The sequence below is a fragment of the Mustela erminea genome, chromosome 6 (genome assembly GCF_009829155.1).
Source record: "Mustela erminea isolate mMusErm1 chromosome 6, mMusErm1.Pri, whole genome shotgun sequence".
In the NCBI taxonomy this organism is placed as follows: domain Eukaryota; kingdom Metazoa; phylum Chordata; class Mammalia; order Carnivora; family Mustelidae; genus Mustela; species Mustela erminea.
Genome location: NC_045619.1, coordinates 66,334,948 through 66,355,113, shown reverse-complemented (window position 1 = coordinate 66,355,113; position 20,166 = coordinate 66,334,948). Strand labels below are relative to the sequence as shown.

Genomic DNA, 20,166 nt, shown 5'->3' with positions numbered 1-20,166 from the left:
AATTTTACAAAGAAATAGTAAAAAAAAAATAACAAGAGAGGGATGAATTTAGGTTTGAAGGAGGGACAAATGCCCTAGGAAATAAAAGGTTATTAAGTATCAGATTACCAGAAAAGACTATTATGGGCATCTTAAAAATGGAACAGACATGCATCCTTCTAAGAAGTCTCAAGTGAAATCTGATGGGAGGCAATTAGGGGAATTGTAACCCTCTCATTGTCTTTCATGTTGTAGAATGTAGCTGGGGTTTTTTTCTTCCTTTCAACACAGGGTTATTATTTTTTCTCTTCAAAGGGAAAAGTGGCTTTTATGTGTCCCATGAACAAAAGACAATTTTTGTTCTTGGTAATGAAATACTTGTACATCTAGTTTAAAAACCTGTGATAAATAAAGCCAGGTTAAAAATAGCAGAGCATTAATGTCCAAATGTTTTTTTAAAGTGAAAATTCTTACATATAGCATATTTCCTGACTGTGCTGTTTCTAATTTCTGTTTTAGTTTCTGCTCTTATTGGTAGGAGAAAGGGATCATAAAAGCTGCAGATAATGTTACCCCGAGCTCTACTCTATTATTCTGATTCAGCAGGAAGAGTGTGTGAGTGTGTGTGTGTGTGTGTGTGTGTGTGTGTGTGTGTGAGAGAGAGAGAGAGAGAGAGAGAGAGAGAAAGACTGAAAAACATTTGGGGGAAAAAAAGCTTAAATTAAGTTTATAATCCACATAACTGTTTCAATGGCACGATAAGGTAGATTTGTGAATATCGTGTACATCATTAATAATTGGAAAATATGCCACATTGCCCATGCTTCATGCCATTCTCTGTGGGGGACTTGTCTTCACACTAAAAGGATAAAAGAACATCTGTTCCCTGGCAGCTTTGGCCTCCCTGGGGCCTAATTTGGCCCTCTCTATTTGGACCAGATTCCTCCCCAAATGGGATGTGGGCCCTGCATCCTCTAATTAATCTTGCTATATTTCTTGCTCTTTGCATGGCTACTTTTCTTCTAACCTTCACTTTGGGTCCTTGTCTCAGATGTTGTGCCAAGATAAGTTGAGAGAACCTATTGGTAGGCCAGGAGAAAATCCAAAGGTCTCATGGGCTTTCCGAAACATTAAGGTTTTAGTGCTAAGTAGAGTAAAAGCAGAATATTAATGCTAATGCTCTAGAAATCTCCACTGAACCAAAAATTTCTAATATTTCACTGCCATTATTATGAACACCTTGGTCATTCATTAGTGGGGAGGTTTGTTCTCCTCACAGCAGGGATATGGGAGATACCCTACCACTGAAAGAGACTCCTCACCCAGAACTGGGAAGAAAGTACTGTGTTGGTAGCATTGTCTGCTTCTTGGTGGTGCTCATGCCACTCGGCTACTTCTTTTCCTACTTCAATTCTTTGCTCTCCTCTCTGCCATTTTCCCCATTTCCCCATTGCTGCCTTTACCCGCTTTCTTCTGTCACATTATTCGTTCCCTCCCATGCTTCACTCACCCGTGAGGGGGCTCAAAGCCCAAGTGTGAAGTTAAAGGATTCCTCTTGGGCCCCATTTCTCTCCCTTTTATTCCATCCCCCTCCTCACTGTCAAACGTGCTTTCTCCCCCATTCCAGCTTCCTGGGAGCAGAGGGGCTGCTGAACTCAAGGAGACCCTGAGATAGAAATAACAAAACTGAGCTCTCCCTCTGTAGTATCCATGTTTTAGTGATTGTCCCATTGCTCCCATTTTCACTCTGCGCCCTCCTCTTCATTATCCATCCTTCTTAATTTTCCTTCTCATCCTGTTCCCTTCTGATTGCTTTGGTATTACCAGCTTCCCCATCTTTGTACCAAGTACCTGCAATATACTTTATTCTCACTTTTGCCCACTGTGTGCTCCTAGTACTTCTTTGCTGATGACTCCATGACTGCTAGAGTTCAGGGTAGCCCATCACCTCTCAAACATGGCCTTCTTGGCATTCTAATGCCTGTCAGCTTTTAAAAATTTGTGTCTGAATAAAAGGAATAAGAGTATTTCCTTGTGACTTGTTTTGTAGCTTCGTAGGACTCCCAGATTAACAATGAACTAATGAGCTTGCAGTAGAATTAGATGAGTAGAGGCAATTATAGGCCACAGCGGTTTAAAGGGAACAAGAGATGCATCACTTAGGATCTTTGGTTGTGAGAGAAAAGATATACTTTCTGGCTAACAAAGGGGAAAGGAATTTATTGAAAGGATCTGGAGTAACTCAAAGGAAAAGCTAAACAAAGAGTCATCACCACAGGGTTAAGCACAGGGGAAGTTCTCGGGGTCTGGGCAGCAGGAACTATGGTATAGACTCCTTGAGGCACTGTGACCTGATAAAATACTGCCACCATTTTCCCAGTCTCTGATTTACTCTGCTCAAGGTACAAACGCCAAAGTGAGAGAATATGATGAGACAAGCTCAGATCATAAGCTCACTCTTTCACTGGTGAGAGGTGAGGCACTGTCAGGACGGGAGTGTTTAGGTCCCTTGATGGAAGCGCAAGCAGTAGGGATCCAGAAGGAGAGGGGAGTTCTCCAAAGTAAAATCATGATGTTATGATCAAAAGAAGAGGTGTTAGGGGCGCCTGGGTGGCTCAGTGGGTTAAGCCGCTGCCTTCGGCTCAGGTCATGGTCTCGGGATCCTGGGATCGAGTCCCACATCGGGCTCTCTGCTCAGCAGGGAACCTGCTTCCCTCTCTCTCTCTCTGCCAGCCTCTCTACCTACCTGTGATCTCTCTCTGTCAAATAAATAAATAAAATACTAAAAAAAAAAAAAAAAGAAGAAGTGTTAGATGCTAAGTGGGAAAAATGCCCAGTGGCCCTGAGTTGAGAAATAAGTAGATTCAAATGAGGATATTCATTCATTTTTTTAAAAAGATTTATTTATTTATTTTAGAGAAATAGCATGTATGCACCTACAGGAGGAGGGGGAGAGGGAGAGAATCTTCAAGCAGACTCCCACTGAGCACAGAGCCCAATGCAGGGAAAGGGTGCTGATCTCATGACCCATGAAATCATGACCTGAGCCAAAAAACAAGAGTTTGTATCTAGTGAGAGTAGTGCCCTCTCCCCACTCCTTTTTTAAACACAGGAAGCCAAGACATTAGGGTTCACATTCAAGGTGAGGCAGTCAAGAAAATTCACTGATTAGGAACAGCTAACGTGATATAACCCGATGAGTCAGTATATGCTAAATGCTTTCCGTAAACTAATTCACTCCCCGAAAACAACCCAGAGAGGTAGGCATTATCATTAATCTCATTTTACAGAGGAGGAAACTGAGGCCCAGAGAAGTTAAGTAGCTTACCCAAGACTACACAGCTGGGGCCATATCTAACGAAGTATGAACTCTAACCCAGGCAGTGTGAGTCAGGCTGCACTCTTATACACCATGCCATCTATCTCTGAAACTTAAGGTAACAAAATACACTTCTATAACAAAATATTTAAAGAAAATGTAGGGCTCTGATAATCTCTCCTGTTTGGGAGAGGGAGCAATGGACACAGAGACATTTTCAGTGATAATCATTTCTCCCATGTGGACCCAACTTGAGGATTTTATCAATAAACACCTGTTGCCATCGAAACAGAACACACCAAGACTGAAATCACTAGCATGCGAAGAGACATCCTCACATCCTGGGAAACCAGCTTCATGGTTTTATTTCCTAAGGGCAGTTATTCGAAAGTACAGTCATTTTATTTTTAGTTTCCTTCAGATTATACCCCAGAGCACATCTCTTCACTGTCTCTCCCAGACACTCCTCTGCTTTTGAAAAAGAGAAACACTGAACCTTCTCTCCTCCACACTAAAAGGCCTTTGTCCGAAACCACACATGTCGATTTTAAACAGAAAATAATATTAAAGCACAGAGCTTCCTTTATGTGCTCCATGCAGCTCTCTGAGTGCCTGTGTCTCTGGATTTATGATGTGCTCTCTCCACTTTCCACATGCTCAGTGCTGTTTTCCCACATTTGAAGGAGAAATGATCAAGAGATTTGTGCTGGAGTAAATTTATTCTGTCTTGAGCTGGGTGAAGGTTCCAAATTCACCACAGCATGGAAAATATAAATGCTGTAAGCATCGTGCTTCCTTCCCAGACACTGCAGACAGGCAAACAGCGGGCCCACAGCAGACATGAACATTGCATTCTTGTAATCACTCTCATGCTCAGAGCTGCTTTGGCTTTTCTGAATCAAGAGACAGAAACCTGAACAGATTTCATGACCCTAGCACTGGGTTTCATATTGGGGGAAAAGTGTCTTCTGTGCCCTTTATAACTCCTCACTCTCCTGGGGAATGAGAGAACCATGAGCTTCGGGGAGTCCGAACGCTGAGCTGGGGACTTGCCCTGGGTCTCAGGATAGGATGCTGGAGTGAGCCATTGAGGAGTATGTGAAGTAGACATTCACTTCACATACTCTTCAAGAAATTAAACTTTGGAAATGAAAGGCACAGCTTGGGGAATATAGTCAATGATGTCATAGTAGTGTTGTGTAGTGACAGATGGTAGTGACACTTGTGGTGAGCATAACATACAGAGCTGGGGAATCACTCTGTTGTATACCTGAGACTAATGTCACATTGTGTCAACAATACTCAAATAAAAAATTAAAAAAAAATTAAACCAATGACTCTCAGTCATAATCTTAGAAGTATATGGCAATCTTTAAAAATGAGACGCTTCGGCAAGGGGGGCAGAAGCTTGGAGATCCTGATTTCTTCCCAGGGTGTCAGGGTGCCTCAGTCTTCCTGCTGACCTCCACATGTCAAATAGCTGTTCATCTGCTCCTATCATGTCAGAAGCCTTCCTTATCTATTGGACTGGGTCCAGAAGAAGTCAGTCATGGCCCAAACCGTTTGGGCCAGGGTATTAGCCACCTCGTTTTTGTTTGAGTCGGGCCACTCCCCATTACAAAGCATCTGTATTATATGAATTTGGTTAGGTCAGATTGTCCCAGTTTTTAAGCTCCTCATGTTTTGCTGCTTTTCTCCTACCCCTTTACTATAAAAACCACACATTTGTTAGTTTGTTTCAGTGTCCTAACTGGTAGGACAACTGGGTAAGGACAGACAATATTCTGCCTTTCGGTGATATGTGGGGCAAGACCAAGAATACATTTCATTTAAAGGGAGGAAGATATGGACTATCAAGAAGGGATGCCAAAACTATTGATTATCTTCATGGAAAAAAGAATGTAAGACCTTTGCTTACTAAATTCCAGGCTAACTAAAAACCTAAATGGGAAAAATAAAAACTCTGAAGCTTCTAAATAAAATATAATGTTCCATTCAGAAGACTTTCTTTATGAGGACACAAAACACTGCACAACAAAATTAGAAAGTAAGTTTGACTATATTTTTAAAAATTTTTTATTTTTTATAAACATATAATGTATTTTTAACCCCCGGGGTACAGGTATGTGACTCGCCAGTTTTACACTCTTCACAGCACTCAAGTTTGACTATATTAAACTTAAAATTTCTGTAAGGCAAAGCAAAGATATATAACCTAATTGAGAAGATGCGCTATAGCCCAGGGAAGATATTTGCCACACACTTACACACATACATACATAAACAAAAGCAGAGACCTTTCATGCCTTCCTGACGTGGATCCTATACCTCCCTCCTCACTTTCTTTTCTCCAGCCAGACTAGCATCCTTGGTGTTTCTACAACCGAAGAAGCACTTTCCTACCTCAGGGCATTTGCTCTAGCTGTTTCCACTGCCTAGAATGCCCTTACCCCAGATAACCACTTGGCTAATATCCTCACTCTTTTTAAGTCTTTGCTCACTTTCTCAGCGAGGCCTATCCTGAACATCCTGTTTAGCTCAGCAAACTGCCCTGCTCTCCTAATCCCAATCTTTTCACTCTGCTTCTTTATTCCATAGCACTCATCTCTTCTCACAACTATGGCCCCTATTTATGTATTATGCTTAATACAGGTTTTCTACGTTTCCTTCCATTAGCGTCAAAGCTCGTGGGGGCAGGGATCATTCTCTATTTTGTTTACTGGTGTATCCCAAGTTCTTTGAATAGCCACTAGTATAACCACTCAAAATATTTGTAGGAACCCAGAAATATTGGAATGAAAGAATGGATGGCCACTACTGGAGGTCAGAGCTTACCCATCATTGTGTCACAGTACTCTGATGGGCTACCAATGGGTTAGGGATGTGCTGGGATGTTGACACTCTCAGCCCTTGAGCCAGGGTCTATGGCAGAAGACCTGGACAGCTGTGTCTTATTGTATGTGGCCTCCTCTGTTTATCTCAATGTTCCTCATAATATTGCTGACTTCCCATGTGCCAGGACATTTAAAAGTTCAAGAAGCACTGCAATGGCTAAGCTGTGCCTTGCCTTGTGAAAACAGACACATTGTCCACTTTCACCCTATTAGGTAGAATGCTTGGGTTACTCCCTGGAAGTGCCTCTGTATTTCCATGTCCATATTCCCCCAGTTCAATCAAGCATTGGTTCAATGACGATGTGTGTCGTTGATCAAAGAATTTTTTTTTAAACAGATGATTTTATGCCATTAGCTGCATATTTTAGAACATAAAGAATGTATGTTAAGTGACTAAAAGAATTAATATGTAATAAAGGAGTGGGGGAAATATTTAAAATGTTAAAATAATTGGTGGTGTGGAGTGCAGTGGTGAGAAAATTAGGTCTGAAAGGTGGTATGAATGTTTATGCCTGGTTGCTCTGATGGAGGTTCCTTAAGAGGGAAGAAGTGTGGTCAGGGAAGAAGGGCAGATAATGGAAGATCTTCCATACAAAGACATCAAAGTCTAGGGATCTGCTTCCCAAAATAATTCTCCTGGCCCGCTTATTTATCACAAAGAGAACTCTTAACATCCCTTCTAGGTTTATCCTAACCTGAGTATAAGGAGGGTCATAGTACTAGATTTTTCTGTACTAGGTTTCTAAAAAAAAACAGTATCATGGGGCAATAGGTAAGGTGTTGGCTGCAGGGTGAGTGGGTATTCAACCAGAACTGTAAAGGGCTGACAGGCGATGAGCCAGAGATGGAGAATCAAGACCAAAAAAGCCAGGGGAAACCTGGGAAGTTGGTTGGATTTGGGAGCGCCCGGAATCTGGCAAGCACTAGAGATCTTGTGGCCAAGAGTTAGGCGAAAGCCAGGAAACTCTGGGTTCATGAGGTGAAGGCTAAATGGGGTGGGGAGCAAGAGTTAGGAACAAGGCAGCAGGAACCAGCAGCAGGGATGTCTTGAAACCAAGACAACTACTTCTGCCAAGAAGCCTCAGGTATGCCTCTTGCCAAGGCAAAATGCAGCATCTGGAACTGTGCTCCCAGGCCTGCAGGTGGGAGCGGTGTGAAGAAGCTAGCATGGCTCAATGGCCAGGATGGAACTACATCCAAGGGAAGGTTCTGGCATTCAGACTCTCTCTCTGAGAAGTCATCTCCCTTTTCCTTTTTCTAGATTTTATGCAGCATGGAAGGATGAAAGTTATATGTACTGTGACAACCTGTTTGGAATTTGGGGGGGAGTCATCAATTTCAAGCATTCCATCCCCTAATGGAGGTTGCCCCATATTGCTTCCTCCTTTGGCATCTCTCGTGTTACTCTGATCCCTTTGAACCTCACTTTGATTTAGAAACTTTGGGACACACATGCCAGTAAGCCAGACATAATGCACGATCTCTAATGTCCCTTCAATAGTAGGGTATGGCTAGGGGAGTCATGACTGTCAACTCTGAGGACTCAAGGCAAGGTTGGTAATGTGTAAGTGGGGGGAGTTCAGGATGGGACACACCCAGGATCTGACTGTCATGCAAAGGACCTAGGTTCTCTATTTGTGATTTTAAGAATTAGTGCTCATCAGTTGATGTAATAAACATGGTTTCTTCCTCCATCTATCCAATTAATATTTACTGAATGCCAGGTCTGTGCTTCTTCCTACCAGTGTTAACCTGACTCTTGGACAAGCCTGGATTTTTTAATTGTGCCATTGAACTCCTTTTCCCTTTAGCTGACACTTAGCTCTCTGAATGGATTTTGCTGTAGCTTTATGTTATTCTTACCTCCTGCAGGCTTTTCTGGTATCTTCATTTCTAATCATTAGGCAGGCATCTAGAAGTTGGCTGCTAGCCTTCCGTATTTTTTTGGGGGGGGGGTTCTATTACATATTCCAAAACAAGAAGGCATTTCCAAGGAAGATGAAAACTCAAGGAGTGGACAAAGTAGCCTGTACTCCAGCTCCAAAGACATTAGGACTTGGTATTCCTGGCCCTGTGAGCCATGAAGTCATATGCTACTTAGGTGACATGATTGGACCCTGGGGGCATATGTGTCAGATCAAGTAGATCTGATCTGGCAAAAGATAACTAGAAGAGACAATAATAAGGATGGTGATAATTTGGGAGTCACTGTAGCATAGTTATCAGGGAGAATGCAGACTTAAAAGTCAAGAAGACACAAGTTCAAATAACAGTGGTGACACTATCTGTAATCCTGACCAAGTTTACTTAACGTTTAGGTCTTAATTTCTTCATCTTTGATATGAAAATAAGGACACCTACCTCAGAGTGAGCATTGCTTTGAAGATTAAATAAACAAGGTCATGTATTTGAAGTGCCTGGAGGATGAGTCGTGTGGTCACAACACAAAGTTGGTGCTTACTGAAGGGCAGGTTGTAATTGGCATAACTGCCTGTACTGAGCAACTATGATGCTCTAGATTGTCACTGCATGACAATGTTTACTGTCACCCAGGGGGTAAGACTTACTCCATTTACTCCATAGAACTGAGGACCCTGTTGCTTAGGGAAATGACACGAATTATTCGGGGTCACACAATAAGAGATAACTGGGCCAGGCAGGTGAGTACAGGAAAAGCAAATGAACATTTATGGAACACAGTACCAAATACTGTATCAGATGCACTATAAGCATTAATTCATTGAATTATAATAATCCTAGGAGATAAGCATTACAATCCCATTTTATATGAGGAAATAGCAATTTTATAGAGGCCTAGATGTACAGAGTTAGGATTCTAGCCCAAATCCAGCTGTTCCCAAAGATTATGATCTTTTCATCTTGAAAGGAGGGAGGGAAGTTAAGGCTCTGACTTTGTCCACCATGAAATTAAGTTTGTCCATATCTCCTCTGATGGTTTGCTTTGCTTCCATTCTCAGACACCCCATTTGTACCCCCAGTAAAAATGAGACCTGGTTTCCCAGGGGGATTAAAGTTTGTGGGCATTCTTGATGCCTGGTCACTGAGAGAAGCAGTATCCTTGGTTTGTGGGGTCCAGGCAAATGTGTCATATCATTTAGAGCAGATGGTGTCCAGACCTGGGCACAACACCAAGCTTTAAGAATGACAAAGAAAACCCCCTATTTTGGGTGTCTGGTTGGCTCAGTGGGTTAAGCCTCTGCCTTCGGGTCAGGTCATGATCTCAGGGTCCTTGGATCGAGTCCTGCATTGGGCTCTCTGCTTGGCAGGTAGCCTGCTTCCTCCTCTCTCTCTCTCTCTGCCTGCCTTTCTGCCTACTTGTGATCTCTGTCAAATAAATAAATAAAATCTTAAAAAAAAAAAAAAAGAGAAAACCCCCTATTTTATCTCGAGAAACTGAGAATATTGCTTTTCAGAAAAAAAAGTGAAAATAAATAAAAAGGAAAGAGAGGGAAACTCAGGTCAGATGGGGCTACTTAAGTCTGGCAAGTTGCCACTTTAGCTTGCTCTCTTCCCAGGATGGCTCCATCCTGATTCAGAATCTTCTAGGGCTTCCATAGACACTGGCAATGTGACTGCTAAAGGAAGCAGGAAGAGAAAGTAGAGCTCTTCACCAGGTGTGCTGTGACAAAAAGCAGGAGGGTGAGGAGGCCAGAAGAAAAACAAGTACTCTTGGAAAGTCTCCATCTGATTTCTGTTTATGACCCTCACAATGACAGGAGTGGGTTCGTTGATGTGCTCAGAGGAAGGGGGTCTTATGCCCCAGCCCTGTGCTGGGACTTTATTTTCATTTACTGAGCATTAAGTACATAGTTATCAAGTACCTACTGTGTGCTGGATAGAATACAGCTGTGAGGACTCAAAGTCACTGCCCTCCTGGGCATTCTAATGGGAGGGAGCGTCCTTAGACAATTAACTAAATAAGTAACATAGAGTATGTTGTAAGATGATAACTGTCCTGAATGAAAACAAAGTTAAAAATAAGTGGGGATTGGTATAGGTACAGGCTTCCAGGGGGAAAAAAGTGGGGATTGGGGGCACCTGGGTGGCTCAGTGGTTAAGCCGCTGCCTTCGGCTCAGGTCATGATCTCAGGGTCCTGGGATCGAGTCCCGCATTGGGCTCTCTGCTCAGCACGGAGCCTGCTTCCTCCTCTCTCTCTCTCTGCCTGCCTCTCTGCCTACTTGTGATTTCTCTCTGTCAAATAAATAAATAAAATCTTTAAAAAAAAAGAAGTGGGGATTGGGAGTGCCAATTCAATCACTTTGAGAGAAAGGTATTCTTATTATCTTAAGTTCTCAGGCAAGGAAACGGAGGCCAGGAGGAGTTCAGTTTCTTGAGGCCACATAGCCGAGTAGTGAAGTTTCAGCTATAAACCAGCTCTGTTTGAATGAAGCTTATAATCTTTCTTTTTAATTTTTGAAGTGCCAACTTTTTATTTTAAAGGACATTAAAAAAATCCTACCATCTGTTATCACCATCATTCTATAAAATAAATGATTAAAATCTTTAGCTTTTTGTTGCTCATTTTCTTCTTTATACTTCTCTGCTGTAGCTGTGTGTTGAAACAAAGGAAGATTGGAAAGGGCAAGACAATTTCTTCTTCAGAAGTCTTTTCTAATGGCCTGGTGGGCGGTGACAGAATTCCTTAGCGTATGCCAATAGAGAACGAATGTACACTATATGGGTCAGTTAAGAAATGCTCTTTCTCCTGCTAGAAGCAAAGACGTTTTTGAGGTCTGCATTTCAGCCTCAGGGCCGAAGATGAGCTAGAACAAAAATTCAAAAAAATTCTATTTAAGATAACTTGTATTTCCATTGTGTGCAAACGCATGGGAGAGTTTGCATTAAAGTTCTGAACTTTGCTGTTGACAAGCATTGTTACCAATCAGTAGCCCATATCCAGCATTGTGGTCATCATTTGATCTTTTATTAAAGAAAATTCTTCCAAAAATATTAATTTAAAAATTAATGTCAACACTTTCTGACATTCCATCCCTGAACGCTGAAGAAGAAAAAAGTTTTAGAGTTTTTTAATAATCTTGGTAAATATTATTTGAACTTTACTTCAAGCCAAAACAAGTTTCATGGGGGAAAAAAAATCCTTTCTTTGGCCATGGGTAATAAATTTGGCCAGGAGGGTCTGGAAGCAAGAAATTGAACATGCTAAATACTAAGTGGGCATTCATACCCACGGACATCAGGATTTTCAGAGACATTTATTCCATTCCCCTAAAATGAGACATGTTTTCAAGAAAATCCTCAATTCTTGTCCACCATCTTTTTGTCTCCTTAGTAGGTGTGTGGATATAATACATGGGCTTTTTTTTTTTTTTTTTTTAAACATTTGGCGGTTAATAAAAAAAGCCACTGACTGGACACATTATCCAGTGTTCCTCATGTTTGGTGGAAAGAAGAAAGAACTGGGAGGCTAATGATTCACTCTAAATCCAAACATCTCTCTCCAAAATCAAGCTTTTTTAAGGATTAATGAGCATGTGTGTATGTGGGGGGTAGACATGTGCGCGCGCGTGGGCACATACGTGTATGTATAGCAAGTAATGTGTCAACTAAGTTTTCCATCTTTTCCTGTAAATGGAGCTTTTCTTTTTTCTTTTCTTTTCTTTTCTTTTTTTCTTCACTGTGGCTTATGAGGAAGAGATCTCAAGAGTTTGAAGTACCAGATAGGATTCCACAAAAAGAGGGTGTTTACTTTCTTTTATCCGCTTGAGTAAGTAGAGCACAAAGGAAGACAGAGAAACAAAAGCAAGGGAGGAGGAAGAGGGTGGAAGGACAAAAAGAAAAGTGGTTAGGGGTTATCGGGGCTCTGGATTGGCTCAGAGGTGGAGAAGAATGAAAACCCCTAAAGAACTGGCCACTAATTCTTTCAACCCCGGGTGCCTGCTAAACCCAATCCAAGAAAATGAGTACAGAAGGTGAAATGGATTTAGTCTAGCAACATTACCTGGTAAAAGAAGAAAACAATCAACTTTTGTTTCCTCCCATGATAGAAGTTAGATCTATTCCCTGTGAAGCATGGGAGGAGAAGTCACTTAACCTGGGCTTACAGTCTGACTCTGCTCTCTCCAGCTGGTTGGCCCTGGACGAGCCATTTGGAATCCTTCACCTACAACACGTTGGCAGTTATAGTACTTTTCATTCCTAATTCATACAGTTGCCTTGAGGACCAAATGAAATAATTTATTGTATGTTCTTTCAGCAAGATTTATCAGGTACCTGTTGTAAGAAGATGGACAGACTCCTGCCTCATGAACCATACTTTCTAGGTATATTCTAAGTATATTTCAGTATATGTTGCAATGTATGAAATACGTATATATGTATATATATGCACATATATAAATGCACATGTATATACACATATATACATGCTATTCAGTATAGTAATATACGGAAACATACTTTATTTTGTGAAGATAGTTATTGTGTTACTATCACATGTAGTAGAAGTTAATAAGAGCATCTTCTTGTGGACCACACAAGATGTGTATTTGTGTGTAGATATGTAAATGATAAACTTAATTTAACAGCATATGTGGTTGGTTGGCATGTTACCTCCCTGACAGTTGGCTACATCCAGCTTATCTCTATTCATTTAAGTTTCCCAGCAGATAACTGGTGCTGCCAGAAAAAGAACACCTTGGGAAGAGGAGCAGGAGCATTTGTAGGTAACCCAACTGAAGATTGCTATTAACTGCTTCTGTCAGTTTCAATAGAACATTCATACCCAGACAGGGTCATTGCTCTCAGACTCACTGAGTCAGATGCTGTAGATTGCCTTTCTTTAGCTGGGGCATTGCTTTTCTCAAAGGCAGTAAAATCACTGCTATGGTTGTTAATATCTGAATAAAATACAGTCAGAATTTGCTCTTGCCAGAAACTGCAGGGTTTCTGGAAAAGGATCAAGAGTCTCTTAGCCTTCTTGCCCTCATCCATTCCTATTCCAGTTTTTTCAGATAGTTTACCACAAGGTGGAGGTAGCCAAAGTCAGGGGCAATGGAGGTTCATTAAATCCCAGAACAATCACCCTGGACCTGACCCCAGCTGTTAGGAGTGATGAGAAAGAGGAGAGGAGAGATGATCCTGTCAGTCAAGTGAAAAATAGTTCTGTAAATTATTTTTATTTCCATTTTGTAGAAATGAGAGTGAAAGTTCTGGTTAAAGATCTAATAGAGGTAATTGTGAAGACATACATTCTTAGAATTACTTTTCTTTTGCAACGTTCTATTCCCGAAAGTTGTGATGTTACCCTATGGTGCTTGTTGCATGATATTTTAAGTTTGCTCTCTGAAAGCACTTTCCTTACCCATCCAATTTCCACAACCACATCTCTCCCTGGACACCAAAAAGAAAAAAATCAATGTGAAAAATGGGAGGAATGGAATGAGTAGAATGAAGTATAGCATTGATTTTATTTCATTCTGTTTAATCCCATCTGTACTACTACTACTAATTGTGCTAATAATCCATAGCACTTAGTGACTGCTGCGTGCCAGACATTTGTTAATTGCTTTACATGCTTTATTTTAATTAGTTCACTCAACCTCCTGAAGTAGATTTGAGTAGTATTCCCATTTCACAGTTGAGGGAACAAGCTTAAAGAATGGAATAGCTTGCCCAAGCCACCCAGCTGGAGAGTGTGAAAGCCAGGATTTGAAGCTATGACTTAATTCCATGGTGTTAATCACTTAGCCATTCTGCCTTGCCTTAAATTCCATCTTTAACCTCTTCTTCTTTTCTTTCTTTCCACCCCACTCCTCAACTGTAGTCCTTCACGCCCATCAGATAACTAAAGAACCAAATGGTAATGTTAACTAAAAACAACAATCTAAAAAAGTAAAATCTAAAACACACAGAACATCAATATTTTTTCTTACTCTTCTAAGTTTGCAGAGACATATGTATCATTTCATGATGGCTCAAGAGCAGAGCCAGTCTTTCAGTTAGACTGTAGCAACCCTACAGTGGGCTTAAATGATAACACTTCTTGCACATCCTCAAAGCAGATTTCAGGCGTGGAAAAGAACTTGCACTTATTAGGGTCTGGTTTCTAAAGGCTTTGCTCTTGCCAAGAACAGCACTGTGAGGTGATTACAGGCCATTGGTGGTCTATGGCAACCAAAGTGACAGGGCTTTTCATTGCTTCCCAAGAAGAAAGACAGCAAATATCTGAAGACTTAAATGAAAAAAATTCCAACTTGATTAAACGAAGTAGAAAACAAAGAGTTGAGTGATGCTTCCAGAAAGATTTGCAAAAGTGAAAAGAGCAATAAGTGACTCTGAAAAAAAATATAAAATACCCTAAAGAAACGTCTCCATACTTATAATGAATAATGTCTTGAGTGTTTTTTAAAGCAGTAGTTCCATTGGCTGGGAGTGGTTCAGCTTGTTCCATTGGGATTGGGGTGGTCTAAGAAAGGGAAGGGCTTCCATGTTTCAAAGTTGGATGGGGGTGTAAAGAGCATGGCTCCAGGTGAGGGAATGAGCAAAAACAACATGAATTTACAATGCGCTAATCCTACATACAGCCTCTACCAGATGCCAGGCTTGAATTAGATCAGCATGGAAAATTTTGGTTTGTCCAATTCACTGCATTTCATCTGTGTGGGGCATTTAAAGTATATGTCTGGCAGATGTATTTGGACTATTATTAAGTTATTTGGTGAATATATAAAATCTATTTTTTAAAAATTGATACTTAATATTTTTGCCAGCAATTCACACATTATCCACTGAACTGGAGTGGAGACATGGTATTATGCCCTTTACAAGCTCTTTCTTCTCATAGGCTCAGCCAGAGGTCTCTCCACGAGTATAACAATGGCCTCCAGGCTCGGAAGTAGAAGCCTGCTCCAAGAATTCCCTTACTACTAAAATCACAGAGTTTTCTTTTCTTTCTCCTTCATTCCCTTTTTCATTCCAGTTGCACTGCAAATTCCACTGGCCTAGACCTCCTCTAAGGGGATGTCTGGTATTGTGTCTTGGTGTCTTGGAAAGAAAAAAGGTACGAGAAAGAGTTTCTCTCAAAGGCAGCCCTCTCAGTGATTTATATTCCAGGCCAGAGGCAGATATGTCTCCATACTATGAGCATGTGAACCAGAATAATATCTTCCTATGACTGGGTGTTAATGTACTTTTCTAACTTACTGAATCACCACCAGTAATAATAGTTTGGTATCAATGTGACTTTTTCACTTACAGAGGATGCTAAAGATTATTTCTAAGTAGCTTCTGAGCACTTCCCATTATACTTAACTGCTGGCACACTGCAAGTGTTCAGAAAATGTTCATTCCCTTTCTCTCCTTTCATTTATCTTTTTCTTATTTTCTCATTCATTTCTCCTCCTCTACTTCCATTATTCTTCATTTTGCCAATTTTTATCTTTTCTCCTTTCCTTCCCTTGCATTCCTTCCGCTGGTGGCCCTCTGACTTGGAGAAGTTCCTGAGGTCTTCTGTCTAGACCTGTGCTCTTCAATATGGCAGCCACCAGCCCCATGTGTCTATGGAGTACTAGACATATGGCTAGTCTGATTTGAGATGAGCTTTGAGTGTGAAGTGCACCCTAGGTTTCAAAGACTCAGTATGAATAAAAGACAGAAAATATCTCAGCAATAATTTTCATAATAATTATGTGTTAAAATGATATATTAGATATGTTAGGTTAAATAATATATATTAAAAGTAATTTTGACTTTTTCTGATTACTGATTTGTGACTACCAGAAAATTCAATAATTTAATTTTAAAAATTTAAAAATTTCTCTATGTGACTCACACTTTATTTCTATTATAAAGTGCTGACCTAGACTATTTGTGGGGAGGTTTCTTTGGTACTAAGAGAATGATCTGTATATTTGAAAGGCAGCAGATTGCATTGCCCAATCATTGGCAAATTGCATAAATTTACATAACTTTCTTTGGCTTATACAGACCTGGAGATGGAAGAAGATGCAATATTATTCTCCAAAATAGTGTCTTATCTTTTATTTTTTTGAGAGTGGTAGATATATGTCCACTACAGCATTTTCTCATTCAATGTTGGGTATATTCTCCCAGCCCTGAAGATTTTATTGAGATTTAATAACTGTAGTATGCATTAAAAGAGCAATATAAAAACTACTTATCCTAAGCTACATATGTCTTCCCATCACCATAGAGAATCATACTGTGTATCCCTTGGGAATACTTCTTCTAAGTTAAAACTTAGAAAACAGTTGGACACAGCCAATAGCTAGTGGCTTTATCTAAGTTGCAGATGCTTTGACAGGTCAGAGTTTATCAAATTATAAATCCTTTGGTGATATACAACAATAAACCAGTACGGAGAAAAAGTACAATTAGACTGACTGACATACATTTCAATTTTTCTTGAAAATCCAGATTAGTAGATCAAAAACAGTAAGATTTAAATGGAAACATTCTCAGAAATATACTTTATAGCAATTGAGATAGTCAAATGTTTTTGCCAATGTCTAGTTGGGTGAACTAGGTCAAATCACAGAATTTAACTCTGTCCTGTGTATCTATTTTTAAATATTTATTCACTTTTTAAAATGGAGGTAATACCTGTTCAATGAGAACAATGGATTGAGAAAAATACATAAACCCTTAACAACAACAATTCAAGAGGAAGGAAATGATCACTTAGTAGAAATGCAAGCAGTGAACCATAAACTTTTGAATTTGTTGTCTGGAGGAGCAAAGTTGGTAAACTACTGATCTAGGATAATAAGTGGATGAGAATCAAAAAGAATATTCTGAATATGTGGGTTGGGGAGGAGAGTGGGTGATGGAGGCGGTTAATAAGGGAAGGGTAACTTCTCCAGGTGTAAAATTGATTGCAAAGCAAACATAATTAAGGCATAGTAGACCTTCAAGAACATGGAAATCGCTGGAACAAATAAATGGTCCAGAAATTCATCGAAGACAGGGAACAAATGATCTTTTTAGCCAGTGGTGCTGAAACAACTGGATATCAGTATGCAAAAGAATGAAGTTGGACCTCACATCATATGCAAAAAGTAACTAAAAATGGAACTTATACCTAAATGAAAGAACTGGGAATATAGAACTCTTAAAAGAAAACATAGGCATAATCTTTGCCACCATGGATTAGGCAATAGTTTTTTAGAAGTAACACTAAAAGCATAAGCAACTAAAGAAAAACATAGGTAACTTGATCTTCATTAAAAAACATCACTTTTGCATTTTAAAGGACATCATCAAGAACATGAAAAGACAACCCACCAATTGGGAGAAAATAAAAGACTTGTATCCAGAATATATAAATAATTTTTTTAACTCAAATACAAAAGGACAAATAGTCTAATTAAAAAATGAGCAGAAAATTTGCATAGGCATTTCTCCAAAGAAGGTAGGCAAATGGCCAATAAGCACATAAAAATGTATTCAACATCATTAGTCATTAGAGAAATACAAATTAAAACCACAATGAAATACAACTTCAGATCCACGTGCATGGCTATAATAAAAAAGATAATAAGAAGTGTTGATGAGGATGTGGAGTAATTGGAACTCTTATACATTGCTAACGAGATTGTAAAATGATACAGTTGCTTTGTACACAGTACAGCAGTTCCTTAAAGTTAAGCCATATGATCCAGACGTTCTATTCCTTGGTATATACCCAAGAGAAAAAATATCTACACACACATGGAAACCTGTACACAAATGTTTATATTTATATTATTTATGATAGCCAAAAAAGTAGAAGTCAGTCAAATGACAATCCACTAATAAATGAGTAAGCAAAATGTATATACATATAGTAGAATCTTTTTTTATTTTATTTTTTTTAATTTTTATTTTTTATAATAGAATCTTTTTTTTTTTTTAAGTATTTTTTAAAGGATTGTATTTCTCTGACAGTACAAGTAGGCAGAGCAGCAGGCAGAAGGAGAGGGAGAAGGAGACTCCCTGCTGAACAGAGAACCTGATGTGAGGCTCCATGTGGGGCTTGATGCAGGGCTCAGTCCTGGGACCCTGAGAACATGACCTGAACTGAAGGCAGATGCTTAACAAATGGAGCCACCCAGGCAAGATGCCCCTACATATATTAGAATCTTTTTTTTTCCCCCTAGGCAAAGAACTTTATTAATCTTGTTTCAAACTTTATTCCCAGGCTTCTTCAGCTTAATAAGCTGCAAAGAATGAATTGTGTATAAGCAAAAACTGTAAAGAGCTGCAGTGTCCAAGAGGCTTGGGCTTAAAAATATTAGAGATCTAGATTTTATCAGATCCATGAACAAAATTTTAAAAAGCAGTCATAAAATAGCAGCCCCCAGTAACTTCTTTAAGTTTTATCTTCTTCAGAAGTTGACTCAATTCAGTTTGCTTCATTCTTGGAAGCTTCATCAAAATTCTCCACAAGATCTGGAACTTCATCATCATCATCCTCTCCGGTAGCAAGTGGTGCTTTTCCATCCACAGATTGTTTGGGCAGAGCTTCAGCCAGTCTTCTTAAACTAGTCAGACTGTCTGCACCAAGTTGGTTTAAGATACTGGGTAGCATTTCTGTCAGCTCCTTTGTATCGGTATGGCCTGTAAGGGTGAAAGTGTTCGCTGCCAGCGATGCCTGAACTTTGGGGTTGTTAAAGTGGATCACTGTTCCTTGGTTTGTGAACATATTCACTTCTTCAATACCAGAGATATTGTTTACCCCTAATTTCTTTAAGGAGAACTGAAGTTTTTTATCATCTGCTGTAGCTGTTCTATGAACCACCTTCTTCTTTCTGCGAGCAGTTCCTTTCCCACCAATGCGCACTTGTGCTTACAGTTTGGAGAGTTTCTCCTGGTTCATGATAGTTTCTTTCATCTTGTTGGAGCGGAAATGGGACCTCCCGGGGGACTAGGGTTGGCGCTCAGGGGGTCTCGGGCGGACCAGCTGAGATTAGGTGCCCATATATTAGAATCTTATTTGGCCATAAAATGGAGTGTAGTACTGATACATGCAACAACATGGATGAATACGGGAAGCAAGTGAAATAAATCAGTCATAAAAAGGCCACATTTTGTATGATTCCATTTACATGAAATGTCCAGAAGAAGCAAATTCATGGAGACAGAAAGTAGATGAGTGGTTGCCGGAGGGTAGGGAAGGGGAGGATGGTGAGTAACTGCTAACAGTGGGTGGTTTCCTTTTGGGGTGATGAAAATATTCTGAAATTAGGTTGTGATGATGGTTGTGCAATTCTGAATGTACAAAGCCCACTGAGCTGTGCCCTTTAGTGTGAATTATGTTTCAATAAACTTGCTATTAAAATTAGTTCATATAAACGGCTTTAATATATAATTGAGGCATTAAGAATAGTGAGGAAAGATTATTTAATAAATGGTATGGGGACCATCTACTTTACAATTTTGAGAAGGTAATAAATTTGTATCTACACTGTGCTTCAAAATAAATTTCAGCAGGGTTAAAGATTTAAGCATCAAAATTGAATCATAGAAAAAAGCAAAACAAGAAAATAGAAATAAATATTTATACAGCACTTATATATGAAGATAAAATAAATTTCTACACTTAGAAACAATAGAAGAAACCACAAATTAAATGATCAATATAAAAATGACCATGTTAAAAACAAATATATAAAAATTAAGGAGTATATGCTATATATAGAAAAAAAACACTAACAAGAAGGGAAAATAGATTGGCATTGCATATTGCACAAGTATGACTGACAAGGGTTAATATCTTTATTATAGAAAAAATAATTTGGCAAGATGTAAAAATAGGGCTGAGGATATAAACAGTGAACTCACTAAAGAGAAACTCCTACAATTCAAGGCAGGACAAAAGTTGCATAATAACATTTGTTATAAAAGGCTATGTGCTGTGGTTGTGCAGAAAAAAGAAATATCTATTCAGTCTAGGGTAGGGAAATAGTAAGGGGCAGTGTAAATTAAATGCGGAA

The 20,166-nt window shown here is 39.6% G+C and overlaps 1 pseudogene; it reads right to left on the bottom strand.

Moving 5' to 3' along the window:
* Nucleotides 1-18,560: 18,560 nt before the first annotated feature.
* Nucleotides 18,561-19,079, bottom strand: LOC116592383 (annotated as a pseudogene).
* Nucleotides 19,080-20,166: the final 1,087 nt, after the last annotated feature.